Raw genomic sequence first — 12,934 nt, 5'->3', positions numbered from 1 at the left:
GCGCATTCAGGGTAAATTTATGAACACCGGGGAAAGTCGAGGACGACGACGACAGCGTCGTCGTAGGGTGGTGGCAAATCACCCCACCAGGCACCTATGCTGGGAGGAATTATTTCGACAAGGTACTTTCATCTCAAGGAATTAGCTAGAGTAGAAGTTTTGGCTCTGAGCCCTTCGGAATGTTGATAAATCTGTCCGAGAATGCAATTCGGTTGATATACTTTAGATTACTTCCGCATGTTTTTTCTTCCTCTATTTTCAAAGTCATAAGTCTGAGGGGGAAAATCTTTTGCTGGAATTTAGCAGCTTTATGGGAGGTAATCAAGAGCCAATTCAGCAGATCGTGAGAAAACATTAATCACCGCACAAAAGATTCGGTTTTGACGTTTAATGTTCTTTCGCGTAATTTAAGTTCATTTGCGTTTATTGTTGGTTTGTGAGACATATGTATGTCGCATCTTACGGATAGGAATCATGAATTATTTTGGCTTCTGAAAGTTCGAATTAACGAGCAAAAATCACGATTTGAACCACAATTAACAATTATTCAATTGCTGTCACTATTTTGGGTTTGCAAACTAGTTCGACTCATTGTTCTCAGCTAACAGTGCCTATTAGAACGACACTGTTCATGTGTCGTAATGAAATAAAGTATTCTACTCCAGATTAAAACGCACAATTTTAACATATAAATCAATTGAGGGGCTCAAAATGAAAGAGGTGTAAGTGAGATCATCGATTTCCCTACATCGACTCTCTCTTCTGGTCATAACTCAGCTGCAAACACATTCCCAGCTGTATTTGACAATGTGGAGGATAGGTCAGAACCTCATCTTTCGGGTTCTATAGCAAACTCAAATTGGAACGTTTTTGCAATTGAGTTATCAACTAAAGAAAAAGTTGATGAAGAGAAATCGATCAAATCACTTACACCCCTTTCCTTCTAAGCCCCTCAATTATTCGTTTTCACGATTTCGCCAATATAATTTAATCAAATGAAAACACGAAATAAAGAAAACATGTTTTCATTGCAGCATCACGGTATATACTTCCTATTAAAAGATCCAATCAGAAACGGTTCTTTACTTGAATTAGCCATCGATAAATCAAATTTTACAGATAGATCGAAACCCGTAAATGAAGTGATTAGTGGATAGCAAGTAAAAACATAAAAATGGTGACATTCTCTTCCTTTCGGGGGTTTTCAAAGTTCATACGCAAACTCCGTAGCCCACAATGGATAATAATTTCGTGCTGCTACAATCAACCTCACGAGAAGGAAAAATGAAGGACGTTGGAAAAAATAAAACGGGCAATTTTACAGAAACAAAAAAATATTACAAACATATTAAATGAGTAAGTCTTCTCAAACATCAAAACATAAAGATAAATGACGGAATTCTGACAACTTTTCTAATGTAAAATTGAAAGATGAAAAAAGGTCTCGATAGCTTCATTTTCTATTTACTGACAAACACGAAATTTTGCCGGATTTTTCAGAAATGATCCTGATTGTTCCTAATTTTTGTTTTTTTTTGTTTCATCAGAATGGAAATTATCAGTAAAAATATACCGGGATCACTATCAAAGTTTTCCTGACTGGAAATGAGAACTGTCATAATAGCTCTCCGGTCAGCACACGTACTATGCTTACATTAAATTAAATTCTCTCAATACAAAACTGTATATTAATGCTTTTGAATCCGGAATAATCAATCGCATTAATTGAACATGCAAAAAATGCAAAAAAAAATGTTATGGCTGTGGTATTATATTGAATGTAATGCGAAGTTTCCTGATTAAAAAGCGTCCGGATTCAAAAGATCATTCAAAATATAAACAATCAAACGATCCTTACAAAATTCGCTAAATGGCAAAAATTAAAACCAGCATAGAAAATACAAGAAAACAAACATGTTCTGGGAGGTTTAAATTTTCAAGCTTAAGCAAATAGTCACAAATCAAAAATAGTCACAATCACAGCCATATTGCCACTTCTCTTATCCACGGACTTGAAAATGTATGAATTGCTCTTTGCTCAGTTGAGGCGAATATGGTACTACTCAACGATTTTCAATTTCAGTGTCTGCGTTGTTGATATTAGGGTTATCAGTTTAATCATTATTTATTTATTGATATGTTAGATATTCGTCTACGCTTGCGATCATGTCGTTGGTGAAATCTCTGGGAAAACACTTTGTACATATCCATCTACCATGCAAGACGATAAAGGTTTCAAATCACATACACCATTTTTGTGGTAACAGTATCGAACAGTTATTCATATTCCGGAATCCGATTGGTTTGAAACTCGATCTAATTTAACGATCACTCGATGTCGTTTAAATACATAGAAGACATAGTCCTAACCCTAAAACTTTTTTGTCTATAAATATCCTTGCATTTCCAACAAAGCTTTATACTTAACATAAAATCATCGTCAGACACAATTTTCGTTCAAGATTTATCTCCCAATTGCAAAGAATGTGTTGCTTTTTCACATTAAACTCATTTTTGATATGTAGAATTAACTTTCATTTAAAAAAATGGTGTTTATTCCTCCCGAATAACCATTTTGTATTTTTGCTTCACAGAAATGAAACTCAGAGCCAATGTTGTCCATGTCAAATTGCGTCGCAAGGTTGACACATTTGAACAACTCGATTGGACTTGATTCGAACGGAATTCAGAATACAAAATTGCAATCCGTTCGGATAATTTTCACTCTGACGCTGTTACGGCGTTGCTCATGACAGCGTTTCCCAAGTGAAGGTTGACGTTAACGATGAATTCAAGATTATTGTTTTTTCTTCGAGGTTGAAAGGGTGACATATTTTCATTAGGAAAAGGATGGGATGTAAGGGAATTGTTACAATGTTCACACTCACACTCACACTAACATTCACATTCACATTCACATTCACATTCACATTCACATTCACATTCACATTCACATTCACATTCACATTCACATTCACATTCACATTCACATTCACATTCACATTCACATTCACATTCACATTCACATTCACATTCACATTCACATTCACATTCACATTCACATTCACATTCACATTCACATTCACATTCACATTCACATTCACATTCACATTCACATTCACATTCACATTCACATTCACATTCACATTCACATTCACATTCACATTCACATTCACATTCACATTCACATTCACATTCACATTCACATTCACATTCACATTCACATTCACATTCACATTCACATTCACATTCACATTCACATTCACATTCACATTCACATTCACATTCACATTCACATTCACATTCACATTCACATTCAAATTCACATTCACATTCACATTCACATTCACATTCACATTCACATTCACATTCAGAGATTGCTGCTGACAAGACTGAAATGAAAGAGTAGCGCATCTAACGTGCGAATCTGAGAAGGTGCGAATAAAGTCCTGACTCAAGTCCAGACTTTTGAACTATGGTTTGAGGCTAACAGTTAGCAGTTATCACACCTCTCCTTCATTAGTCTAGGGCATTGATAAGACTAAAATAAAATTGTGGGACATATGATGAAGTCGCTAATTGTGGATAATGGAAATCCAACGTGCCCCACGATTTTATTTTATTCTTATCAATGCCCTAGACTAATGAAGGAGAGGTTTAGTACATTATTATGTTTAATCACAATTAAACCGTTTAACTTAATTTTTTTTTTATTTTCTAGTTTTTAGCACATTATCTGTTCCATTAGAATATTTCTCTACAATAAAAACATTGTACTGTATTTCATCAGTCAAATAATTTAATTTGATATCGATATTGAGTGGATTGCAGAACATACATAGTATGTTCTCCAAGTCAAGTTCGTTCGTTTGATACACATATCTCAATCAACCTTTTTTTCGAGATGTTATAGAATCAGCTATTTTGTAGCGGCGGCCAAATTGGATTTGGATTTTTCATGATCTACTGTGATCTACTACTCAAGCCCTTTCATTTGATTTTTATTTGTATTTTTCATAAATAACTGTGTTCTGCTAGTGAAGCCCTTTCATTTAATACCCGTATTAACGGGATTTTGATATAATATATAGTCCGCCATTTGGTAGTCGCAGCCATCTTGGATTTGCATTTTTCACAAATAACTGTGTTCTACTAGTGAAGCCCTTTCATTTGAACCCATATTGATAGGGTTTGGGAAAAACCCATATTGATGGGGTTTTGGAAAAACCCATATTAATAAGGTTTTGAGAAAATATGTAAGCGGCCGACATCTTGGATTTTCAAGATCATGAAATACGCAGTTTTATAATGACTACAGAGATAAAGGTGTGTTCCAAATTACAGATCAATCAGTCAACAGAAAGGGGGTCAAATTTCTATTAATGTGGGTCAGCGCCACAGACAAACATGTTAAAAACATACAAACATACAAACAGATTACAGGGCAAACTAAATAAAACCGTTTAAAAATGGTAAGTGGTCGTAAGGCTATAAGCGGGGACCCCTATCTGGAAGGTCGAAAAATAATTGATTTTCGTGTTTTTTTTTGGGATGTAAGAAATTAAGTGAAATGTTCGGGTATTTTGGTTATTGTTTAAGGTATATCTGAAGATGTACTCCACATTTTTTGAGTGCACGAATGATGTATATTACGCAGTTGACAGCTGGACGCGTAAATGCTGGCTGAAAATCGGTACCTTGCTGGTAGTATCGGTTCTGAAACAACGAGGTGTCGCAGAACGAATTACAATGAATATGTTGAAACTTTAGGATAATAACTGAGGCGTTACATAGGGGTTTTTGAAAATTCGAAAATTTTCCAAAATGGCTGCCACTCATAAGCTTCTAAAAAACCAAAAAAAATGATATCTAAAAACGGCTACGTAGCCCTTTGGATGATTCATTTTTGTATGCTGATAAAAAATTTCAGCCAAATCGGTCGAATAAATCCTCAGGTATCGATACCACCAGCTGAAAAAACATGGTTTCGAGAAAAACTTTTTTAAAAATTCGTACAGCAATACCATATCCCTTGAGGTGACCTCATACCTTTGGCTGTAACTTTCCAACGAAATCAAATATCGAAAAAACTTTTTAGGACAACAATTCTTAGAGGATAAACTTCCCAAAAATGCAAAAATAAAAAAAAATCTTCTTTCCAAGCCGGGGTACTCCCTTAACGCATCATCGGAATAAATTTACCCAACTTATTAGCAAGATTCCACAAGTAATACTACAACTAAACGGAATCCAAAATTCAAGTGTGTATTCAAGAAGAAAACACTCCCATGCACTACGAAGTTGTTTAGAGTTTATCAACTTGAAGAAATCCAGTTGAACAAATGTATAAGCCGATCGATATGTGCACAATTAAGGTATTCATTTAGCCTTCTTTAGACCTCACAAAACATATTCCCCATCACACAAATTCACAAATCCTTGTGTGTTTCTTTATCGCTATTCCAACAGCTCCGTGTCGTAATTGCCGCCTGTTTGTTCTGGAGATTGATCCCACACACCTAGTTTTGGAAATCATTCGGCCAACCGTGAGGTTTGTTTGTGCAGCACAAATATTTTCCGACAGAAAAAAAACGCAAACACTACACGAGAGCGCACATTCCTTCTGTCGTTTCCCTCAGATTTGTAGAGGCCGATTCCTTCGGCGGCGCGCGTTGATGATCGTCAAGGAATAAATCAACGCATCTTTCTTGAATGGTTGGGAAAAATTCCTCCACTCACACACTCCTTGACTGAGGGGGAAAGGATCCGCGGCGGCTTAATTTGCTTGTCTCCCGCTCTTTATCTCACACTTTCTCACTATCCCGCTTCTTCCAATCTTGCGTCCATGCTCACACAGAGAAACGAACCGACCATTCATCGTTCCTGGAAGCATTCCTCCCCTGCTTGGACGGACTTGATGGTGTTTGGCTGCCTTTCTCGAGGGCCACCCCCAGCGAGAGGTACTTGAGAGCGCACAATCGAACTTTTAGTATATCCTTTCGGCCGCCATTGGGAGTCTTCAACAACAAACTGCAGCACCAACAACAACAATAACAACAGAAAAACTGGTAAACACCATCATTTATGATTTTGGCTGCGACTCTGAACGTCGGAGGCGATGATTTTCTCCCGAAGCCAACCCAAAAAAAAGGTGTCAATTTAAAATCGTGATACACACTTTCCGTGGCGATTAAACATCCTAGGCTTCGTAAAATGCGTGGATGAATAAATAATATAAGGACGGAAAAGAAAAATCAAACGTTGGAAAATAAGATTCTTGTTTTCGGGAGACTAAACAGAAACACAAATTCCACCGCGCATTGCGTTGAATCGCCCGTCCCTAAGTGGGGAAGGAGAAGGAATACTTGAAACCAGGAATTATGCGTTGATCAGCAGCAGAGCCGCGGCTGTTTGCTTTTCTAATCGTTCGTCGGGGGAGACTTGGCCGCAGCCTAAACAGGCTATCACAAATGGAAGTGTAATGAGGATTGTTTTCTGCCTGACTTGTATGGCTTGAAAAGCAAACCGATTATTTGGTTGGTATTTGTGGTGAGTTGCTTTGCTGAATCTTTCTGTAAACTCATTTTTCATAGGAAACATTCGAAGGATGGAGGAATCATCCTTTTTTTGTGCTCACAGTTGGATCGCTGATAAATTTCGGCGATTCAGAATGAATTCATTCATTACCACTGCAGATAACATGTGATTGCTATAAATGATTGTTCGATCGGATCTTCGATTAATGGGCCGACCCTGAATCATTTTACATAATCAAGCGCGGGCGGACTTATTGTATCCTTGATTAAGGGCCACTTCACGCGATCGCGAGACTCGATCCGCTCATAACTGATCGAGAGACCGGACCAAGATGGACCCGAGGATATTTACGATGGGGTCTCATCGGTTTATATCGTCTTCCTTAGCAGTTCTCTACCACGAAGACAGGACTAGATGGTTTCTAACCACATTTTCCATTGACCAGGCGGTGTTTTTGTAGTCCATTCTCAGGACCTAGGATTGGCTCCCTCTCGAATTCCAAGACTAATAAATCGATTCCTTGATTTGGGCGTTTGATTGTCTCGAGAGGCGTTTATAAATAATTGCGGGCGCTTAGAAGCCTAAATGGCTGTGAATGATGTTTCATATATACGGAAGGTGTAGTTTTCTCGCACCATACCGACGCTACTTGACAGCGCGCCAATAGCAGCAATGAAAAATGTTCCGCCAGGACCTACCTTCCAATTCATCGGCGAATGGAAGAAGATGAAAAGCTTATTATCTTGATTTAAGATTATTATACATACCAATAAAGTGAATCGATGAGTTTTATAGATTCCACAGTGATGTCTGGAATGTTTACAGATTTCACTTTGGATGTTCATCTTGATGAATCATTGCTTATGGAACCATTTAAGCCATTGTAATTAATGATGCGGGTTTCTGCTCGATTACAGCAGCTATGTTTTCAAATGACCTGTTTTCATACATAACGGGAACGCATTGACAGCACCAAAAAGTAATATTCGGTCCTAAAAATTATTAAACACATTACTTCTAGACAAAAACGAGGAGTACGACACATATTGCAGACATCAACAACTTATTTGCTGTTTTCTGTTTTTTAATGAAAATTGGAACAAAATAATTTCAATTTTTTTTAAATTTATAAATTTTTAAATTTTTAAATTTTTAAATTTTTAAATTTTTAAATTTTTAAATTTTTAAATTTTTAAATTGTTAAATTTTTAAATTTTTAAATTTTTAAATTTTTAAATTTTTAAATTTTTAAATTTTTAAATTTTTAAATTTTTAAATTTTTAAATTTTTAAATTTTTAAATTTTTAAATTTTTAAATTTTTAAATTTTTAAATTTTTAAATTTTTAAATTTTTAAATTTTTAAATTTTTAAATTTTTAAATTTTTAAATTTTTAAATTTTTAAATTTTTAAATTGTTAAATTTTTAAATTTTTAAATTTTTAAATTTTTAAATTTTTAAACTTTTAAATTTTTAAATTTTTAAATTTTTAAATTTTTAAATTTTTAAATTTTTAAATTTTTAAATTTTTAAATTTTTAAATTTTTAAATTTTTAAATTTTTAAATTTTTAAATTTTTAAATTTTTAAATTTTTAAATTTTTTATTTTTTTTTTAATTTAAAAATTTTTAATCATGATTTACTGATCAGTAAATCAGTAAATCAGTAAATCAGTAAATCAGTAAATCAGTAAATTAGTAAATCAGTAAATCAGTAAATTAGTAAATCAGTAAATCAGTAAATCAGTAAATCAGTAAATCAGTAAATCAGTAAATCAGTAAATCAGTAAATCAGTAAATCAGTAAATCAGTAAATCAGTAAATCAGTAAATCAGTAAATCAGTAAATCAGTAAATCAGTAAATCAGTAAATCAGTAAATCAGTAAATCAGTAAATCAGTAAATCAGTAAATCAGTAAATCAGTAAATCAGTAAATCAGTAAATCAGTAAATCAGTAAATCAGTAAATCAGTAAATCAGTAAATCAGTAAATCAGTAAATCAGTAAATCAGTACATCAGTAAATCAGTAAATCAGTAAATCAGTAAATCAGTAAATCAGTAAATCAGTAAATCAGTAAATCAGTAAATCAGTAAATCAGTAAATCAGTAAATCAGTAAATCAGTAAATCAGTAAATCAGTAAATCATTAAATCAGTAAATCAGTAAATCAGTAAATCAGTAAATCAGTAAATCAGTAAATCAGTAAATCAGTGAACCAGTAAATCAGTAAATCAGTAAATTAGTAAATCAGTAAATCAGTAAATCAGTAAATCAGTAAATCAGTAAATCAGTAAATCATTAAATCAGTAAATCAGTAAATCAGTAAATCAGTAAATCAGTAATTTTCAACTCATTTGGCTGGTTCGTCACTTTTTACTTCCATTTTTGGAAGAATGTCGGGAGTGAGAATTGAACTCGTGACCTTCAGCGTGAGAGGCATGGATGTTACCACTACGCCAGATCACCTCCCAAATCAGTAAATCAGTAAATCAGTAAATCAATTAATCAAAAAATCAGTAAATGAGTGAACCAGTAAATGAGTGAACCAGTAAATGAGTAAATGAGTAAATCAGTAAATCTGTAAATCAGTAAATCAGTAAATCAGTAAATCAGTAAATTTCAAATTGTAAAATTGAAAAATAAAAAACTCAAAAACTTCAATAAATCAGACATTGAGCAATCAGTCTGGAAATTGTCCAGGGAATTGACAAATTGACAAATTGACCGATTTACAAATTGACAAATTGACAAATTTACAATTTTTTTTTCTCTATTATAGTGACTTTCAACACATTTCGGCCGGTACGTCACTTTTACTTCCATTTTTGGAAGAATGTTGGAGTGAGAATTGAACTCTTGATCTCTGCGTGAGAGGTATGGGTGTCATCACTACGCCAGATCGCCTCCACACAAAATTGACAAATTGACAAATTGACAAATTGACAAATTGACAAATTGACAAATTGACAAATTGACAAATTGACAAATTGACAAATTGACAAATTGACAAATTGACAAATTGACAAATTGACAAATTGACAAATTGACAAATTGACAAATTGACAAATTGACAAATTGACAAATTGACAAATTGACAAATTGACAAATTGACAAATTGACAAATTGACAAATTGACAAATTGACAAATTGACAAATTGACAAATTGACAAATTGACAAATTGACAAATTGACAAATTGACAAATTGACAAATTGACAAATTGACAAATTGACAAATTGACAAATTGACAAATTGACAAATTGACAAATTGACAAATTGACAAATTGACAAATTGACAAATTGACAAATTGACAAATTGACAAATTGACAAATTGACAAATTGACAAATTGACAAATTGACAAATTGACAAATTGACAAATTGACAAATTGACAAATTGACAAATTGACAAATTGACAAATTGACAAATTGACAAATTGACAAATTCACAAATTCACAAATTCACAAATCCACAAATCCACAAATTCACAAAATTTTTAATATTTAAAATTGTTTTGAAATTTTGAGATTTAAAAATTTAAAAATAAAAGAAAACTTTTTTTTTATAATTTAATAAAATAAATTTAAATATTTAACTGTCGAAGAATCACAGAATTATTAAAATAAAGGATAGTTCCTATATTTTCTTATTTTTCTATTAAATTTTTCAGCAGTGTCTTTTTATTTCCATTCAAGCAATAATTTCCAAAAATATAAAAAAATTAAATTAGAACTATAAAACAATAAAAATAAAAATAAGCAATTCAACTAAACCGAGAAATTATCATATGACCCCCGTTGTCTGGAAGTGAGCAAATCAATGACCGCTGCTGACAGCACCTTGTATTACGATTCTCTACTAAACCACATTTTTGTCCTTGAACGAACAAAAATTATTCGAAAAAGAAACTCCTAAGGTGAGCAAACTGCACCAATATTTAGAGACAAGAGCAATGCCTTTCGATAGCACGCGGTTAGAGATCTTTTCACATCCAGGTAGACGCCGTTGTCAGACTCCGAAAGAATGTTTCACTGCTCGCAAGTAAAAGAAAAACAGTCTTCTGTTTTGGTTGATCGTTGTTTGTGCTGTGAACGAGCAAAAACTACATCTTATTTGCTGCAGCTCGGTTTGATCCTACCTTCCAGCCGCCGTTTGTCTTTCTCGTTTTCAGTTGTTCGTTTGGTTTTCTAAAAATTATGTTTGATCGGTTTGATACCTGTGTGTATGGTCTGAGTGTATGTTTTAAGCCGTTCCTCGTTTTGTTTTGATTCGAAAATTTTTATCTTATTTTTGGTTCGTCAACCGTTGGTGACTTTGCGTTTCCTGATAACTATTACGTATGTCTGCAGCAATGATGATTATTATCGTTGGTCAATTTCAGCTCGCAATGATTGAAACCCCTTCCGTCTGCTTTAGTATATTTATGAATGGAAAACCTAGCGTCCTTTTACCGTGTCCTGTCTAAAAACCATTCGAACAAAAATGGAATGAATCGGAAAGTCCCTCTTACACTTTTACTCCTTTTCGTCTACGACGTCAGGATCTGTTGCGCAAGGCGACCACGACAAAGGCCCCTGATGAATGACGAATTTCTTACACGACGACGATCGAACGCTCGGATGGGGGTTCTCCTGGTTGTGTTTTGCGTTATTCAATTTTTTCTTGTATTCAACTACACTGCAATGTCGCTCACGAGAAAAGTCCAGGTGTTTTCCAGCGTTCATAAGCAATAACACAAAGGCGATGTATTATTGCCCGTCCGTCCGTCCGTCTGTTTCCACCTTCTCCTTCTCGAGATGATTGAAGCATTCTCGCTGGTTGTCGCGCAACCGTGGATCACCAATACCGTCACTATTTCATTGCCAGGTCTCGCCGGATGGCACGTTCTCCCGGAGGCTACCACGATATTATTTTGGAACGCTTTTCAGCTCCTTTTTTTTCGTCATGTTTTAAGATCAAGAAAAGGGACCTTCTGCTGCAATCAGGCAGCAATAGCAGCAGTAAAAACAAAGTCGATCGTAAAACTGCACTCTAGCGCACCACATGTGTGCCCCCTTTCCCGGTTGTTGGACCCGCGAGAGATTGTCTCGGAAGTTCGGCAGGAACACATGACGCGCCGCTGTACACAGGTCCATGTCGTTCCGACGTCGTCACCGACGTCGACCCCCACAAGTCACTGACTCATGACAAATTACCGGTGCTGCCGCTACCGATTGTTTGAAATGATGACGGGTTCCTAGTGCATGTTAAACACGAATGTGCGTCCACTTGAACCAAATCTAATTGGTTGACTGCTTGGGCTGTGCGCTACGAGCAAAACAAAGGGTACTTGGGATGTGGATTGAACTAATTTTTGTATGGTTCACCTTTTGTCGAGAGTAACGAGGAATGATCCGTTGAAGAGTTAAGCCAATCGCGAATATCGGTAAATGCTTATCGCCGTTTGCAGCAGTGAAATATATCAGTGGCTTCGGCTTACTTGTCAGAGAATTGAGTTTCTCTGAATCATAAAAATGTTATCCTATTTTCCTAGATCTCTATCCTTGATTTTCATTTCTTTTTATTTTTTCGGTGTGTCGAAATATATTTTAAACTGTTCGAACAATCTGATAAGACATTATGTCAGATTATTCAAACAGTTCCAAATTTCGACCGACCGAGAACATTTTTTTCGAACTCCGATAATCGTTGTTTCGCTCCAAGGTAGGTTCACCAAATGTCACAATCAACATTCGGATAGGCAAAAATCGAAGATGAACCAAAACACGTGTAAGAAAAGCAGTTGTCAAAAATTAACATTCAAAATAGCCGTACTTATGCTGACAAAGTGAGAGACATGAGTACCAACATAACCCCAAAAAAGAAATTCAGAATCGAATATACGTAACCCGCGTAAATTGAAAGTCTCGATGCTTTTTAAACAGACCTCGTATGGTCTGATTCTGCACCTAGTTTATGTATCTGGAATCTGATTTTTCTTTAAGTTCGACTATACTATCTAGAAATAAGAATCTTCCTAAATCAAAACAAAATTTGGAATCTGCAACCTGGAATCTAAAATCTACACATCGAACACACAGAATTTACCTTCTAGTATCTGGAATATCTGATATCCACATCCGAAGTCTGTATCGATTATCTGAATTTAATCTGCGATGAGTGATCGATTATTCAAAAAAAACTAGAAGTGGGTTATATCTACGAAATAACCGCAATGTAGACGTAGGACTACTGCTGGCTTCGTAATCATTTGTTTGAAGTTGCATCCTAATCAATCTTCAATGAATGAATGAAAAAACTCTTTTGAACTTGTTGGTGGTCCTGAAAAGAACCGATGATTTTGCTTTGTAGAAGCAACTGATTGATACATGATTCATTTTATTCTCGTGAGAACAATGCC

Source organism: Toxorhynchites rutilus, chromosome 2 (genome assembly GCF_029784135.1).
Source record: "Toxorhynchites rutilus septentrionalis strain SRP chromosome 2, ASM2978413v1, whole genome shotgun sequence".
In the NCBI taxonomy this organism is placed as follows: domain Eukaryota; kingdom Metazoa; phylum Arthropoda; class Insecta; order Diptera; family Culicidae; genus Toxorhynchites; species Toxorhynchites rutilus.
Note: the sequence above shows the minus strand (reverse complement) of the source record.